General features: G+C 36.8%; 1 protein-coding gene across 1 annotated transcript in view; it reads left to right on the forward strand.

The window, feature by feature from the left end:
• The window catches only part of astn2 (astrotactin 2), a 479465-nt gene that overhangs the window by 207858 nt on the left and 257005 nt on the right, over positions 1-14602 (forward strand). The gene's annotated exons all lie outside the window — the stretch shown is intronic.

Genomic DNA, 14602 nt, shown 5'->3' on the forward strand with positions numbered 1-14602 from the left:
TCAAATTATTTTATTAAATTTTAACCCAACAGTAACCCAACCCAACTTTTTTTTTTTTTACTTCATCCATTATATATAGTTTTTCTAAACGGTTCCATTCCAAACAAACATTTTCTGATGATTGTTCCATATGTCGAGCTGTACAGGGTTATTTTTCTGAGTCGACACTGTCCAGCAGTGAATGTTTCAGAGAGAGCAGTGTGTGCTGTGAATGTGAATGAGGAAATACACATGGAAACACAGGTGAGACGGCCTCCATCACACTGACACTGGCTCATTACCCTTGCAGATTTCACAACAGTCTGCAAATCAGCCTCAATGAGTCAAACTAGTGGAAATGGACAAACTAATTACCGAGTAAACCACATGTTAAAACCAAAATTAGCTTGATCTGTGAATGAACTGTCTGAATGGACCTCCGCCTCTCTGTCCATCGACCGTCATGACACACATATTGATGAGTATCTGGTGACTTAAGGTCAGAAAAACAAAACATGCTTTTTAACTTGATTTTGTTTTAATAAATAGCATTTTAATGTAAACTATGGTCACACTTTAGTTTAGGGTCCAATTCTCTTTATATCTATTAAATATGTCTTGTGCCTCAATAAACTCCTAATTTCTGCTTATTAATAGTTAGTACGGTCGTTGTTAAGTTTGGGTATTCAATAAGATTTAAAGGGACACTTCACCCATTTGCATTAAGCTTTGCATTGTTAGAAATCCAGTCATACTATTGAATGGTCATGCAACATTTTTTCATTTTCCCCCGAGACGAGAGAAATCTGTATTTACCTCTTTACACTTCCTCCTACAATGACGCAAAAATCGTCATTTTGCGTCATTGTAGGAGGAAGTGTAAGAGGGGGGGATTTCTGTTAAGACTACAAGCACTAGATCCACCCTTTCAAACCCGCCCATAGGGGGTTGGACCTAATGCGCTAACAGACCTATCACAGATCAGTGCGAGTGCGTTTGATTTCAACGGCAGAAACCTGCAGAAAACAGGGACGAAGAAAGCTAGTATTAGGGGTTACCATACTCTATTTCCCGGACATGTCCGGCCGTCGAGATCGACAAAAATGTCCGGGATTCAGCTTTTGCTTTCTGCGGTCGCCATCCATTGTTTACATGCTCACCTTTTGTTTCAATCTAACTGAATTCACCCCGATTGGTGAATCTGAATGTAATGTTTACATGAATGCTAAACAAGTAATCGGTTGATTTGCGTTTTAACATTGCTAAGAAAATACCCGCACCTCCGTGAGAGATAGCCCATGAGACCGGTGCATCTCACAGGCGCGCTCATCAGTAATCACAGTAATACAGGGAGCAGGACGAGGCTAGCGCCGCGGGAGAAAGACGCGAGGCCGGTGGCGTGATCGGTTGAAAGACGCGAGGCCGGTGGCGTGATCGGTTGAAAGACGCGAGGCCGGTGGCGTGATCGGTTGAAAGACGCGAGGCCGGTGGCGTGATCGGTTGATGTGTGTTTTACCATTGCTAAGAAAATACCTGCTCCTCCGTGCGAGATACGAGAACAGTGCCTCACAGGTGTCGGTCGTCAGTAATGACGCACCGGCCTCGCGCCGTTCTCCCGCGCCCCTCAGCCTCGTCCTGCTCGCCACAGTAAACATGATGAATGGCGACTGTAGAACGCAAAAGCCGAATCCCGGACATTTTGGGCAAACTTGTCACGGAGACTCACTCGTAGCCTAGCCTTGCCTTGATGGTTTTGTTTTCAACTGCGCTGTCTTACCGGTAGGCGTGGCTTGGGAGTGGCCTTGTAGGGCAGCGAAGCAAGTGCATTCTGGGAGTTGTTGTCTTTCATCCACATAAGCCAAAAATACATTTTCTGGCTTTTCTCAGTCTAGAAAGCTCCAAATTCAAAAATAATTTCACATTTCTTCTACATAAATGACCCACTTTCAATACACATTCATGTCTCCACGGGTGAAATGACCCTTTAAGGGATGTAGAATATGGTCATGCAGAATAAGGCATTAATATGTGCTTTATATGTACTAATAAACAACCAATATCCTATTAATATACATGCTAATAAGCAACTAGTTAATAGAGAGAATTGGACCCTAAACCAAACAAATATTATAGTATTGATAGTATAATGTAAATGGTGTTAAAAGATCATAATACAAATACAAAGTAGTTAATATGAGCCATTGCTGATAGACTTTAAGTTTGATCTTGTGCAAAATAAGTACACTTTGACATTCGTTAAAAAGAGTAGTCCCAATTATTACAGAGATAAAGGAATATAAGTGTGAACTGAATATAATGTTTTTGGACACTTTAAATAAACAAAAAAAATAAAGGAAAATGTATTAGTTTGCATTTGTGGTAAATTAAATCAACTGAGTGTTTTGACCCACTTAAGTAGGACTTAAATACATCTGTATATATAATTGCGTAATTAAGTCTGTGATTATGACCATGATGTCCAAAAACTTGTCATTTCACAATTTTCCATTTCCGTTAAGTATGCTCAGTTCCATTAACACCATGTAAACATCAAATTAAAACATAAATATGCATTGAACTAAAAAAACAAACAAACACGGAAGAGACTTCGCCTCATCATTTCATAAATTCACAACACGCCACTGACGCCCAATCAGGTCAGAGCTTAAAAACATCCCTTCCCATTAGCCTCAGCGCTCAGCCACAATTTCCCGGCGCCGGTCTCCACCCTGGAATTAAACCCGAGTGAATGCGTAGTCTGCCGGGTCGGAGCGCTAACATAGAGAAGCGTGAAGGGAATCCACATTAGCCTTGATTTGTAAACTCCTCATCGCACCGGCTCACTTTCTTGGGCTCTTTGAAATGAAATCTTTCCAGGACCTTTAATTATTGCCCACAAAAAAATATTGCCTTTAGCACAAAACTCCCCCCCCCCCCCCCCCCCTGCATCCACTGAGGATAACAAACAAGCTAATGGGACAAACTCTGGCGCAGAGCTGGATTCTCTAATTCAAAGAGCTGGAACTCAATTACACAGAGAGGACGTGAGAATCCATCGTGGCGCTACGAGTAGATTAGGCCTTTCCAGAAATAAAAAGGAACCAAATGAATCAAATGCACAGTCAAATATTACGGTCAGTATGATACAGTAATTCCTCTGTGCCTGACGCTGCATTTTGTGTCGAGAAATTCAGTTTTTCTCTCATGTCTGGTGATTTTGCTTTCCACACAATTCCCACCGCACATTTGCATGGATTTACACGCGGGGTTGGTCTCTTAAGTAGATTAAGACTCAGAAAGGTTGAGGGAGGGGAGCTGCTTATGCCAGTTTTATGGTCAGAGATGCCAGCCTGGAACACACTTGATTGGTTTAGAAGTTCTTGAGAATTGTGCAAATGGTTTAAAGGAATATTTTAACGTTCTCACGCTCATTTTTTCAAAACAACTGATAAAAGAGCATCATAAAATACAATTAAAGCAGGTCATACGAAGCATGTGCTGACAGATTTTGAAAGTGAAAGTGACTAATTGCATGATAATTGCAAGTCAATTGCAATAAAAAAATGGTGTTTATAGTTTACATTTATAATAAATGCAAATTGAACTTTAGAATATTTTTTTGACCCACTTAAGTAGGACTTAAGCACATCTTTATATGTAATTTCATATTTACTTAATGGCTGAATGTACTGACAAGCATTTATGGTACATTGAAATATACTTTCATTTAACTTGTTTTGGAACTTGTATGTCCAATTTTAAAACTTGTTTGTCATATTGTAGACAATAAATCATAATAAGTAGCCTTTTATTTCATATTATATTATCTGCAAGCACAGATACAGATGCCATTTCCACACACAAAGCTATTTTGTGTGTTTAAATGCTTTTTATTTGGTATTTCAACTGAAGATCATTTGTAACTACACTTTTTACAAATAAACAAATGCAAATTGCAAATTACACTGCAAACAAATAAAACTGACAAGCTCACACAAAGCTAATTTAGTATAACACACACGTTTTATAGACAACTGGTGCTTAGTTTTGGAATGACGTGAGTGTGAGAAAATCATTTCAGAATCAACATCTTGCATGAACTATACCTTAAAATGTAGGAAAGAGACTCAATAAGCTTGATTAAGCTCAGCGTGAGGTTTCTATTTGTGTGCCCTCAGAGTCAATCAATTACCATTGTGGATCTTTAACGCCATTCAGTCAGAATAATTTCCCCAAACATGACAAGACAGTGAGAGAGTTCTCGGCTGGTGTCAGTGTGGTAAGTGTGTGTTAGCAGGCGCAGATATGAAGTGTCTCTCTGACAGTGATTAGCTATGCTAACGTGACCCGTGAGTCTGCAGGGAAGAACACCATCTGTGTCCAAGCCGAGAGGTCTGACACGAGCACTCATACTCCTGACACTAATTATTCACAGCCGCTGTCACGGCCTGAAGAGAGGAATCATGCGATAGTTGGATGTTATTTGGATAGTTGGTCTTCTCGACATTTGATGGAATATTAGATTGAGCTAACTTGGATGAATGTTTCTCGTTCATTTCCGTAAGTCGTGCTCTTTTTTTCATGTGGAAATCAGTCTTTAAAGGGACAGTTCACTTCAGTCTGTCATCATTTACTCACCCTCATGTTGTTCCAAACCTGTATGCGTTTCTTTCTTCTGCTGAACATAAAAGAAGATATTTTAAAGAATGTTGGTAATCAAACAGTCCTTTGACTTCCATAGTAGGAAAAAAATAGGTAACACTATATTTTGATTGTCATTTTAGAACATTCTGTTAACTATAATTAACTTTGCAACTACATTTCAACTAACTGTCATTAGAGTATTAGTAGATTGTCTGCTTAATATATGCAAACTCTTTATTGTGTTTGTCCTTCAACAGACCCTACCAGTCTACTAATACTCTACTAATACACTACTACTACTTTACTAATAATCAACTAATACTCTACTAATACTCTACAAATTCACAACTAATACTCTACTAATTCACAACGAATACTCTACTAATACTCTACTAATACACAACTAATACTCTACTAATACACTACTAATACACTACTAATACTCTACCTCTACTAATTCACAACTAATACTCTACTAATACTCTACTAATACACAACTAATAATCTACTAATACTCTACTAATACACAACTAATACTCTACTAATACTCTACTAATACTCTACTAATATTCTACTAATACTTTACTAATAATCAACAAATATTCTACTAATACTCTACTAATTCACAACTAATACTCTACTAATACTCTACTAATATTCTACTAATACTTTACTAATAATCAACAAATATTCTACTAATACTCTACTAATTCGCAACTAATACTCTACTAATACTCTACTAATTCACAACTAATACTCTACTAATACTCTACTAATACACTACTAATATTCTACTAATACTCTACTAATACTCTACTAATAATCTACTAATACACAACTAATACTCTACTAATACACTACTAATACACTACTAATACTCTACTAATACTCTACTAATACTTTACTAATAATCAACTAATACTCTACTAATACTCTAATACACTACTAATACTCTACTTATACTCTACCAATACACAACTAATACTCTACTAATACACTACTAATACACAACTAATACTCTACTAATACTCTACTAATTCACAACTAATACTCTACTAATACTCTACTAATACACTACTAATACACTACTAATACTCTACTAATACTCTACTAATATTCTACTAATGCTTTACTAATAATCAACTAATACTCTATTAATACTCTACTAATACTCTACTAATACACAACTAATACACAACTAATACTCTAATGAGAGTTAGTAGACATGTAGGTGCAATGTTACTTATAGACAACAGAATGTGTTAAAGAAACCATCAAAATAAAGTTAAAAGCAAATAATACACTATGGAAGTCAAAGGCTACCATCAACTGTCTGGTTACCAACATTATTCAAAATATCTTCTTTTCGGTTCACCAGAACAAAGAAACTCATACATATTTGATAACAGTAAGTGATGACATAATTGTCATTTATAAGTGAACTTTAATGAGAGTCCATCTTTGTTCTGACGCAGTTTTAAGCGGGTGTTGATGAAGCATTATTGCTGTCACGATCCCTGCCTGTGTTCCCTGTGTCTGTCTGGGACTCTTATTTTGAAGATATGTGTGTCCACATTTGTTACATTGTTCACTTCATGTTTCCCTGCTGATGTTCCCTTGTTAGTTACAATAGCTACTCCTTTGCCTCCCTGAATGCCTAAACACTACAATTACCTTCAATTTCTGTATTTTGTCTTTCTTTTTTTTTCACCACTGCAAGCTTGTGTAAGCTGCACTGTCCTCGAGTAATTCACGTCCAACCCTAATCAAACACACTGCTGGGAATTAGGAAGTAATCCTGAAGATCTTGATTTGATTGTTCAGGTATGTTTGATTGGGGTTGGAGGAAGGAGGACACTGGGTTTTAACTGTGTGAGACGGATGTGTATGGCCGTGCTTCGGATTTAAGATGCCATTAAAAGAAGTTTAATTTTTCAAAGATCAGGAGACAGCAAGTGAACATAACATTGATTTTGGACGTGCCTTGATCCCTTTCCTAACTCGCGTGCATCCTCCGAAGACAGCATTGATAAGCTTTCGGGCACAGAAGAATGTGTGTCTTCCCTTGCAAAAAAGAAGTATAGCCTAAGTCAAGTTTATTTTGGTTACACTTTATTTCGATAGTCCACTTTAGACATTCTACTAACTATAAGTAGATTTGCAGCTACATGTCAACTAACTGTCATTACAGTATTAATAGACTGTCTGCTTAATATCTGCTAACACTTTATTTTGTTGGTCCCCCAATAGACATTCTACTTGACAACTACTAACCCGAACCCTAACACCTGACAGTCTACTGACAGTCTACTGACACTCTAATGAGAGTTAGTTAACATGTAGTTGCAAAGTTACTTAGTAAAAGTTAGTGTCATGAACGAAAGAGAGAAGGCAAAAGCAGGTCAAATCACATTTATTCGAGAATAAACAGAGAAGGTCAGGTCCACACAAAATAGGGGCGGGAGAGTTACGCAGGACTTCGACGTGCAACCGGGCTGAAGGTGGATGGTGGATAAATGACGAGTCCAGTTCCAGAGAGTGAAGACGAAGAACGGAGACGAAGACACAACGAACAATCCAACAGGAACGGAGACCATGAGAGAATGCCAAACGGGAACAGGAACAAACACTGGAAACACCACAACGATCTGACAACACAAGACACCAGTCACTGAGAATATATAGCTGAGTAGAGTGGAATCAGCTGGCGTTGATGATCAGCGGTAATCAGAGGACACACCCACACTAATCATACACACTACACTATCACACGAGACAAGGAAGAGACAGTGAACTCATCAACCGTGACAGTTAGTTAGTAGAATGTCTAAAGTGGACTATCAAAATACATTGAAACCTTTACTTTAAGTAAACTCATGTAATGTTCAAGTACATTTTCCAATTATACTTTATGTAAGTATACTGAAATCAATGTAGTAGTAATATATAACTAAATTTGCTATTTCAATCATTAAAAAAATCTAATTAAGTGTATTTTTAAAGAGTAACAGTAGTAAGTGTTCAATACACAGTTCAGTTTTCCCTTTTCTTTTTATTATTATTATGTACAAGCGAACTGTTAACTTCCTATTTACTTCTAGCCAACTAGTTTATAAAATGACACGTTGATGTATACTCACAGTAAACTACTAGTTTGCTTGATTGTTTGTTTATCCTGCAAGTAAACTTGTACATTTTAAATGAACTTTACCTCATACTGATAGATGAGTATTATTTTTGCACTTTAAGTTTACTACAGGTTACTACTTAGGTTTTTATTTTATTTATTATTATTATTTTTTTTTTTTTTTTTACTTTAACTGTATTACTTGATGTGAACTTCTATGTACAATACATAGAATTAGATTTATGCATTACATAAAGAGACTGGCTCCTTTTGCTATTTTACTTGCTACTATAAACTTAACCATGTAAGTTTATAAGATCGAATGTAGAATATATGCTGCAGTATCAAAAGAGTAAACACGACTACAAGCCAAATATACTTAGAGTACTTAAGTTTACTTTTCTTAAGTATATCTAAATCAAAAGATTATATATATATATTGTCAGTATAAGCCAAGTATACTCGCTGTAAGTATATTTATCTGCAAAGTATAGTTATATTTAGTTTAAAACAAGTGTACTATTTGATACTTTAGAAGGATATGCCCACAGTACATAAACAGCACGGCTGCTCATGCACTCGGCTTTAGATCTGAGCTTATATCTACATGTAATATAGATGAAAGGCTGGTGCAATTCAGTGCCACTGCAAAGGGACAAATTACATATTTCACACAGGCATATTTTTTTCCTGCTGCCAGTAAACAGATTCTGCGAAAAATAGGCCCACAATCAAATATGAATTGAACAGATCTATGTTGTTGACAAAGCACTAGGTTTATGAATACATTTAATAAGTGACTTATGCTGTATGCGAACAACACATGACCGCAGTGATATTTCATCTTGATGGATGCTGCTGCTTTATAGGCTTTGTGTGGTTATACTCCCTTTCTAGTCGAAATTACAACTTCACAGCCTATACTCACACTCTCAGAGTTTCTTACTTGTAGATTTTAAGACGTGTGTTTTTGCACATTTCGCTCTGTTACTGTTTTGATCATCGCTCTGCATCCGGTCTGGATGTGCTCTTTAAATGCGCCTCGTGCTTTTTTCATGAAACTTACCCACATTCAAGTGTTGATAAAAGAGAGTGCATGAAGCTGAATAAAACGTTTAACGCTGGGTACACACCAAACGATTTTTTACATCTTATAAGATTTTCAAAATGTGATAGAACACAAACATGAGGACCAAAAAAATCCTAGATTTAAGCGTTTTGCTCCTATAGTGTGTTGTGTGCCATGATGTGACAAAGACAGCGCACCACACAGGAACAGATTTTCAACCAGAGTCTGGACTGTGAACACAGAATAATGCTTTCTGTACACCTAAAGACTTTGATAAGATTTAGAAAAGACTTTATAAGATTATCAGCTCACATCTAAAGACTTGGGGTTCACAGTTTTTAGTCTCAGACTAAAGATTTTACAAACATTGAATCTTGTAGTGACACTATTTACAAGACTACAACTAGATTATTTTAGCTTTTTATTCCCACCAAATTCCTCCTATCATGCTCAGCAGTGATTTAACAAAAATGGAGGAGAAGCAGCTAAAGTTAGATATCAACATGTATCACATTATGTTGCATGATCCAAAATATTTCTGAAGGTAGGCCTACAGTGGTGGTATATCAGATAAGATCTCTCCTTCACACATTTGGGGTGAAGGAGTCTATCGCTAAAGGAGCTGCTCAGTGCAGTGATGGTGTTCTGCAGGGGGTGGGAGTCACTGTCCAAATTATGTGATTATCATCATTAAATAATAATTAAAATAATAATAATATTAATAATAAATTATCATTATTATTAAATTATATAAAGGCAACCATACAGTCATGTGAAAAAAAATAGGACACCACGAAAGCCTGTCTATTTTTCAACATATGGACATGTAATAACAATTTGAACAATACTGAAGGACCCAGTGATTTAACTAAACTATTTAAAAATAAGGAAGGCCTTTTTAAGACTCTCTGTGAAATGTAATTTTAAAAGAATGCAATTTTTGAGGAGGAATAAATTAGGACAAATAATAAATTTGAGGGTACATAACCCCCATATATTTCCCCCACACTGCTTATGAGTGTGGAAAAGGATTTAAAAAGATATCAAAGGACTTTGACATCAGCCATTCCACAATTTAATGGTGATTTGTTTGATGGTATTGTTTAATTACAATAAATCACTTTCTTTTCCAGGAATGAAAAAAAAATCAAATTAGACATTGTTATGTGAACATTTCTTAATAAAGAGTTGACTATTTAATGGGATGACCTAACTTTTTCACATGACTGTATATGGGGGTTATGAATCTATATCATTATATGATGAGAACAATAGTTTGAACTAAATATCTTGAAAGGGTATAATTTTAAATGCTGTGTTGAAATTATGAACAAGTGTTTCACAGTGAATATTCGAGGGTACATAATACAAGAAAAGATACATATCTACTATAGAATACAGAGAATGGACTCACAGCAAAGGTAGCGAATTTATTGGTTGTTGATTGTTTTACGTCACTATGACTACGCTAAGACTTGCGATAATATCAAACATGTTTGATATGAAAGACTAGAGAAAGACGGGCATAAATCGGGTCGCCGACTGCAGATTATCACCTCACATTTAAAGATCGAGACGACGGGAGCGCGCCGAGACTCCAGTAAGATTCCTAAAAAATGCCGGTCTTTAGTCTGGGACTGTGAAAATCCTTTGGTGTACGCCCGTCATAAGACTTCAGAATAAGCATGGCGGACGATATGCAGGAAGAAATTGCGACGATAGTGTTTGGAATGATTTTCACAGAAAATTCACATGAAAAAGAAAACATTGTACCCAGCACCATTATATATAACCTTTTATACAGAAATATATTCATTCTTTATTGTCTTTATTTATTCTTTATTGGATTTATTGTCTCTTTAGAAAAAGTTATTTAATCCCTCTATAGAACCTCACTGAACCCTTAACACTCAGCTTCCTGCAAGTGTGTGTGTGTGTGTGTGTGTGAGAATGACCGTGTCTTCCATCATCTCGCTTTCTGATTGGATATTGTTTCATTTCACGTGATAATCTCCAGAGTGTGCACGCGTTTGTCCTCAGAGTTCCCCCACACATCAGGATTTCTGATCGTAAATATTAAACATGTTGAATATTTACGATTCGCGATCGGGGCGGCTCCGATGTTCTTCCGAGCGGGTTCGGACATTCTTAACACACCTCACACCAAGGGAAAATCTGATAAGATAATCTGTTGAACCATCCCAAGGTGTCATATACTGACGCTTTTGACATTTCGTCTACATCCAACGCACATGGCACCCTTTAGCGTCAATATGAGATGCAGATTATGAGTAGGTTTAGGTCTGGGGTAGGGTTAGGGTTAGACCGCTAGGAGGCGCCTTCTGGCCCATATCTATCTGCGTCTCATATTGACGCTAAAGGGTGCCATGTGCGTTGGATGTAGACGAAATGTCAAAAGCGTCAGTATATGACACCCTAGGATGAGAATGCGTTAGATAATCGGGACGTAGCTAGGATTGTCGGAAGGGGGGAAATCGGCCCAAAATCAGCCCGATTATCTTTTGGTGTGTACCCAGCATAAAGCAGAGAGTCTGTTCTTTCTTTTGATTATATTGCATGTTCAGATTGATTTTCATTAAAACAAAATATTCAGGGGGTCATGAAGGTTTTGTGAAAATGATCAAAAATGCTGGCGCAGATTGCCAACTTTTGTCAAAAACGCTGGCGGGGAAAGCGTTAATATGCATGGATATAGTGATTCTTGGCTCATGAAACACCATTAATAAAAGAACGAGTAATATTCAGCTGTGTAGTCGGCATATACTTGACTCTGAAAACCAGCTGCAGTTCAGAGATTAAATTGGTTGTAGTTTTTCGCTCTTGTGCTTTACTTTGATGCTTTTCTTTTTTTCCTTTTTTCTGTTTTCACCAAGTCATTGACTGGGCTCTGCTCATCTGCATATACCTCTGCTAACATCTCAGTCTTTCTCTCTCCTCTCTTACACCGTCTGGTTTGATCTGTTCAGACGTCTCTCTCAGGCCCTCTTACATGAGATCTCTTCTGTGTTCGTTTGAGTTGTTTGAAGCTTAAACATGAACGTTTGGAGCGTATACGTGAGTTTTAGAGACGGTGAGAGGAGAGGTGATGATGATGTGTGAAGGTTTCTCAGGCACATTTCAATCTTTTTGTTTTTTTATGACAGTAGAGTGTGATTACAGCTCCGAGCGCCGGCAGCTTGTGTCTGTATATATATGATATCGAGCTCTCGGATGATTTACAGCTGTTGAGGGTTTTGTTTTTAGCCCTGAAGGAGATGAGCGAGGTAGAGTTACTGCAAAACCTCAGTCACACTTTTTCTATTTACAGTACATTCCTGGGTTCAGAAGTCTGAGACATCTAGTGAAAATGCATGTGTTTTGAAGTTTATTGGAAAGTTATTGACAGCAACATGGGAAAAAAAAACCCCCTCATGATCATGTTCTCCAGCATGTTTGAGATGATCCAAAGAGCATCATGAGTTTCAACAGAAGAAGAAAACCTGACAGATGTCTTTACAAAGAGTCACAGAACAAATCATTTGGTTAAAATTGTTTCAACTGTGGCTCTGTGCTGTCAAGCAATCATTCATTTTTCTTTCTCTGTGTATAGAATTTGTAAATGTAGTTATATAAATGTAATTTTTTTTTTTTTTTCAAAATCCTAAAATTTGTAAAAACAGAGGCTGTGCACAATTTGATGTGTAAAATCATAGACTCGCAGTGAAACAATTTATTTTTTGCCTGTCGGGTTGCTAAAAAAAATCTTAAAGAACATCAAAAACATAAGAAATATTTACACTTGATCAAGCTTCATGCATTTATGCATTTTTCTTTGTCCTGTTCTTCATCAATCCAGAAAAGCAGCTCAGCTGAAAGGATTGTTTGAGCGGCGCCCTCTACTGTACAGGTGTGTGTTAGCATTTCCTTCAGCCCGAGGCTTATTCATTTCACTTTCGGTGTGAAAGGGCCTAAACATTTGGCAAAACAACCACAACAAGTATACTTCAAACAATTAACATATTTATTGACATATCACTTAAGACTTACTGATATAAAACTATAATTATACTTTATTTGGAGTATTTCTTCATTGCACAATGCACATTTATTAATATTAAGCCTAAAATGTGTTTCAATATCATTATTAAAATGGATTGTATATTATCTGTATAATATCAGTCTGAACCTAAAGTATACTTGCAATAGTTCCACTTTAGCACAATTAAATACTTCAGTATATCTTTAGTTGAACTCCAGCACTATTTCCAGATAACTAAAGTACATTAAGTACAGAATTAGTTGTTCCAATTTAGCACACTTTAAATAAATCAGTTTAGTATACGTACCAACAATACAATTGCAGGGTATTTTTTTATTTATTATTATGTACATAAATATGTAAATGTATTTCTAGTAAACTTAGCTCAACAGATTTGTTTTCACTAGGGAAGTAACACAATTATTTAACTTTATTAGGGAGTAATGCAATATTGTAACACATTCCTTTTTAAAAGATACTTTCCCCAACACTAGTATTAGTAAATGTTGAAATTATTCTGTGTTGTATTTACCTTACTTGTGAGCATCACCAAGCCACATCAGGCTCCAACACACGACACTAGTTACCTGTGATTGGCCTGGCCGTGCGTCACTCAGAAAACAACAGGCCAATCAGAAGAGAGGCTCATGAATATTAATTAGAGGACTGCCATTGTATGCAAATGTGGCTACTGTATGTGTGTTTGTTTGCACACACACACACTCACACTGCACAGAGTGCATATGTATGCACAAATAGCCAAGAGCAATGACTCTGAGTGCTCAGCAGGTTTATAATGAGAGTGTCACTCTGGCCCCAGTGGTTCTCACTGCGACCCACTGGAATTAACACAACCAGTTTAAAAGACATCTAAATAAACCAAAATGTTTACTTGACTAAATTACCTGGAAGAAGAAAAAAAGAAACTGCGTAATACTTTAACACGTTTGTTAATGGTGTTTGCAAACTGTCACAAACTGCTCTGAGACACGAAGGTTGAGGATCCAAATGCAGTATTTAATGAACATGTTAATCCAAAGTACAAGCAAGGTCAAACACAGGCAGGCAGTCCATACAAACAAACACAACAAGGCAGGGAACACGGGCAAAAGAGCAATCCAGGAAACAGGCAAGAAATCCAAAACCCAAGAGATATGAAACCAGGGAGAATGCTCGGAATTGCAGTGTAACACTAAACAAGACTTTGAATGAATGAGAAATCCAGGCGTATATGGGTGGGCTAAATAAGATAATGAGACACAGGTGAATGTGATCATGGATGTCCGAGCAGTGAGTTGTGGGAAATGTAGTTTGTGAAGGAATGACAATGTTCTGATGTGGCGTGCCCTCTGGTGGCTCTCAAGGGCACTCCAGCTGGTGACCGTTACACAAAGTCAAGCATTAATATTACTATAGGGTAAGTATAAGGATTCCAAGCAAAAAAAAAAAAAAAAAAAAAAAAAAAATAATCCATATATATATATATATATATATACATATATATATATATTAAAATGTGTGCAAGGTCACTGCTTGTTGTGCAGACTCGAGTGACACCTCAAATATTGCAGCTTTTAGAGGAGAGATTATTTTCTAAGCAATCAGACTTACAATTATTATTCAAATGCAGCTCGGCTCTTTGAATGAGTGCACAGGCAATTACTGTTGAGTGTCAGTCATATATTTGTCAGTGCATTTTGCAGAGTGCATTTGATGTTTCATCCATTTGTAGAAAATAAGAAAA

Source organism: Squalius cephalus (assembly GCF_949319135.1).
Source record: "Squalius cephalus genome assembly, chromosome: 5".
Classification (NCBI taxonomy): domain Eukaryota; kingdom Metazoa; phylum Chordata; class Actinopteri; order Cypriniformes; family Leuciscidae; genus Squalius; species Squalius cephalus.